We start from the raw sequence: 4,429 nt of genomic DNA, 5'->3' as shown, positions 1-4,429 counted from the left end.
TAAACCTTTGGCTTACAGGCTGTGTCAATTTTTCCTTATCCAGGCAGTGATCCACCTTTTCCAACTGTGTTCCCTTGTCTATCTTCTTTAATCCATCACTGCCGCTCCTCAGATTCACCCCTGGCGAGCTGGATATGGTTCAGGGAAACACAGGGCAGGACCTCCAGTCTCCCTCCCTCCACCCAGCCTCACAGGCCTCCTCACCTGGCCCAGGTGACAGCTCGCTCCTCCTGCCAGCCGGGTGGCAGCACCTGCTCAGCCATGGAGTGGATCTGCAGCCGGTAGCTGCGCTGGTGGCCCCAGCGGTTCTCCTTGGGGCTGGTGAAGAGCAGGTACTTGGGCAGAGTCCGTCCGAAGTGGAAGGCCGCCTGTTGCTCGCAGGGGTACGCCGTCTGCTCTAGTGTTGGCTGGACCAGCTGGTGCTCCGGGCTCCAGGGGTTGGTGATGTTTTCTAGCTTCATGCCCAGGGTCTGGAAGCTATTCCTGGTGCCTGCATGTGTGAAGGGAGATGCAGAATGAGGATCCAGGCCCTCAGAACACCCCAACCAATTTACACTGGGTTCTCCACCCAGACCACATCCAGCATCAAACCATCAGGGGCGAAGGATGTGTTGGGAGTTCGCATGGAGCCAGCTGTGGGGAGGAAGGAAGGGATTAAACACACAAGCCACCAGGGGAACCAGAGGACCATACGATAGGTCACGGCAGAGGCGGTGGATAGGATAGGACTGTGGGCAGTTCTTTTGAGCCCTGGGTCCCAGGCTTTAAGCTGTCCTGCAGTCCCAGAGAGGGTCGGCCATCTTTCCCCAGGCGGGGCTGTGTCCACCTCTGCTGTGCCCTGGGCATGGAAAGGGGCCTGAGCCGGGTGGGGCAGGTGGGTCTAGGAAGGGGAGCCACCTATCTGGTTCTGGGGGCTGGTTCTGACTTAATGTCAGGCCACATCTTGCCCGATGCCTACGCCGTGGTGACACCATTAACCTAGGAGACACGTGACTAACCCAATGGAGCTGCATCCACCTCCAGGCGCCAGGTAGCAGCAACCTTGTTGACATTTGAGGTATTGTCCTCTCTGCTACCCTGAGTGCACCTTTCTACCCGACCCACCCGACCCAGGGGTCAGCACAGCTCCAGGGCAGGGACAGGGTTCAGGCTGCCGCACCCCGGGCAGCACTAGGGCGCTGTTCACGGTCACCCTTCCTATGGCACAGGGACTCCAGCCCTGTGGGCTCAGAAGCTGGCAGGGCACGTTCTCCTGATGGTGTGTATACGGGGCACAGCAGCGTCTCCCACAGTGGGAGTTAGTGTCTGCACACGGACGTCTGGCCTGGGGACGTTTGGCGCCAGCGAGTCCTACCTGCCACGTCCAGGTCTACGTGGTAGTGCAATAGGTGAGTGTGCATGTTGCCGATCAGGTGCGTGTGCAGGCGCGTCCCGTGGCGCAGCCCCTCGGGTGTGTAGAAGGTGGCGTGCACGTAGCCAGTGGCGTGCACCTTGGCTTCCATCACCCCGTTGGGGTAGAAGATGAAGTCCCAAATGTAGTCGTAGTTGTAGACCGTGGAAGTCGTCTGCAGCACCAGCATCTGACCCTGGAGCCCTGCATAGAAGTTGAAGGCTCAGTTGGAGTCGGAGTCAAAGTGGCGCCGAAGGGGCACCCCCATGGGCATCTTGAAGACACAGAGGGCTCGGGGGTAGCGGACAGGGTCGTCGGCATCGTAGTAGTGGAGGGCATCCAGGAAGGTGGCCGTCTAAGGTCAGTCGATGCCAGGGGCCAGCTCATGGGTGACGGTGCCCAAACCCCAGCCCATGTCGATGTACTTGGTCTGCATGCCCGCAGGTGTGTGGCCTCCGTACAGCGCCACTGCCTCCTGGACGCTCACCTCATAGGCAATGCGCTCCCCACCGAAATGCACGTTCAGCACCTGCAGCCCCATTGAGGACCGCTGCCTCAAGACGAAGCTCCAGCCTTGGGCCTGGATCAGATGGGGGTTCTTCACGGTGATGGGGTTGGGGAATTCCCCGCGTGGCTTTTAGGATGAGAAGAGGGGTGGCTCCTCCGTGCCCTCAACCCCTTGCCTTCGGGGCACAGGTTCTCCAGGACCACCACGTCCACCTCCCCAGCATGGTACTTCCGTGCCAGCTCTTCTGGGCTTTGGTACAACTTTCTGTTGTACCAGACCTGCTCCACCGCCCAGTCCTGGGCCTTCACACTGTTGTGGTCCAGGAGAAGCTACAGGCCAGTGGGGTGCAAGAAGAAGCCTTCCACAAAACACGTGCCTAAGGGGCACGTCGGTGAAAGTCAGGCATTGGATGTGACAGTCCTGGAAGGAGAAGCCTGTGCTGTCCAGGAGAAATCGGTGCAAGGGCCTGGTGGCCTCCTGCAGGGTGTGGCTCAGTAGGACATACTTCCAGGTCACCCGGTGCCCAGACCTGGGGGGCAGTTGGTGCATGTAGTGTGGCCATTGCAGGGGTCTCACAGCAAACTCTGTGATGTTGGGATGCTCCTGGGCTCCGAAGAAGATTATGGCACTATCCTCTCACGCCGGCTGCCTCTGACTGTGGTCCAGAAATTTCAGCACCTGCTGCTTCCTGGGCAGTAGCATCTCAATGAGGAACACAATGTTCTTGGCGATGGGTGTTGTTCTGCAGGGTCCAGACTCAGGTCCTTCCGGGACAAGACGAAGCTGCGCATGGCCTTCAGCTCCTTGGTGCTCAGGTCTGCGAACACCCAGGCCTGGCTGCGCAGGTTCCATGTGGAGCGGTTTTCCATGACCAGTGTCTGCAGCATCAGGACATCAGCCTTGGCCCAGCCGAGTGCTGGGCTCTCTTTCCTCATGGCTCTTGGATGCGGGAGAAATGAACTTAGTTTTTGGGGAAGACATGGGTTTCCAGTAGGCTCGCCCGGTAGTTGTCCTATAGATACAGCTTCCTCCCTTGTCTGTCACACCAGTAAGAGGCCATCCTGGGCCAGCTGGGGCCCCAGGCTGCTCAGACCTGTGCCTTTCATTGATTTTAATTCCACACTCTCCTCGCTTGTCTGTAAGCCTCGTTTGGTCCTGCAGATTTTCTCACCTACATTAAATCCACTTTCCCCTTATCTGTGCATTATCTCAGAGTGGCTGAAACTCCACTTGGGCTAAGACCAAGTAGTTAGCTTATCAATGCTATATTCAGCAGGGCTGAAAATCAGGATAATATTGCTGTTGACTAAATGGCTCAAGGCAATTCCTAACCTGATAATCCTTTTATTGTTTACCAAACTTTACCTTTGATATTCCTGTATGCATTCCTAAAGGGCAAATGTGTATTCAAATGAATAAAAGCAAATGGGACCCAGAAGTCAGGGAGCCTCTCCATTAGAGAAATGATTTCTGCCTGGCCCCACCCATGCCTTCTGAATTCATATTTCTTGTCTAGTGTATTCGTTTGTGCATGGCCCCTTTTCCAGATCCTGAACCTTAGCTGCAAATGGATGCAGCATTCTGATCTGGTTCCTCATAAGGGACCTGGATAAGAAGATTCACCTGAGTGAAAAACTAAGAAAAAAGGAAATTCACTGGAAAGGTGGGAGGTTCACTAAAAAGGTGGGGAAATTCACTCTGCACAAAACCCATTGCAGCTCTGAAGTTGCGAACCGTATGTGGATGAGGAACATCTTTTATTTCAGCCATGCTATAATGGGGAAGAATTCAATTAAAAAGCAAAAACATCATTGTAAATTTTTAGCTTGCATGGTCAAGGATAAAGGAATTAAGGTGTCAAAGGATACTCTCTTAAATCAGGCTCAAGGAAAACAAGTGCTCTTGTCATCTTTAACTATGTGGGCTCTTGTTTGAGCTGCATTATGCCCACTTCGTATTGAGCACCAAAATTCTGTAATACCTAAGGCCCTGGATCCTCTGCCTCTAGTGTGGAAAGGCTCAATCAACAGCTAGAGAAAATGGGACTAATAGTAATTTTATAAAAGGACTGTTTAATGCTTTGTCTAAAAATTACCATATGACACCTTGGGACAGGCAAATTTTAGCTAAAATAATTTTAGAAGACGGTCAATACTATGGAGAGCAGAATAGGATAAGATCCATGAATGGAACTCTGATATATTAATTCTTGTCTATATATTATGGGCGCTTGTCTGTTGATTGTAATTTTATCTGTCTCTTATTTATTGTTAGTTTATTAAGCATGCCTTTAATTTAATTTAATAGAAAAGAAACAGTAGATGGACAGGCCATTACTAAATTTCCCCAAAGCAAACAGAATGTGGGAATGGGGAGAGAAGAATATAAGTGGAATAGGTGGCCGATATCACAGATCCTAGGAAAATTCCCTAGACAAAGGAAAGTAACTAAAAAAGACCCCAGCCCATTATTACTAGTCTTTTGGTAATCCTCTAAAATGGATGCCGACTCTTGAAGGTGTTATTAAAAGT

At 52.5% G+C, this 4,429-nt stretch overlaps 1 pseudogene across 1 annotated transcript; it reads right to left on the bottom strand.

Annotated features, from left to right (window-relative positions):
• Nucleotides 1-200: 200 nt before the first annotated feature.
• Nucleotides 201-2,833, bottom strand: LOC307108417 (diamine oxidase [copper-containing]-like; annotated as a pseudogene). Its single transcript has 2 exons — nt 1,355-2,833; nt 201-490 (listed from the first exon to the last, which is right to left on the bottom strand). The product of its transcript is annotated as a diamine oxidase [copper-containing]-like (transcript).
• Nucleotides 2,834-4,429: the final 1,596 nt, after the last annotated feature.

Source organism: Cnephaeus nilssonii (assembly GCF_951640355.1).
Source record: "Cnephaeus nilssonii genome assembly, chromosome: 12".
NCBI classification, from domain to species: Eukaryota; Metazoa; Chordata; class Mammalia; order Chiroptera; family Vespertilionidae; genus Cnephaeus; species Cnephaeus nilssonii.
Note: the sequence above shows the minus strand (reverse complement) of the source record. Positions and strands in the feature narration are given on the sequence as shown.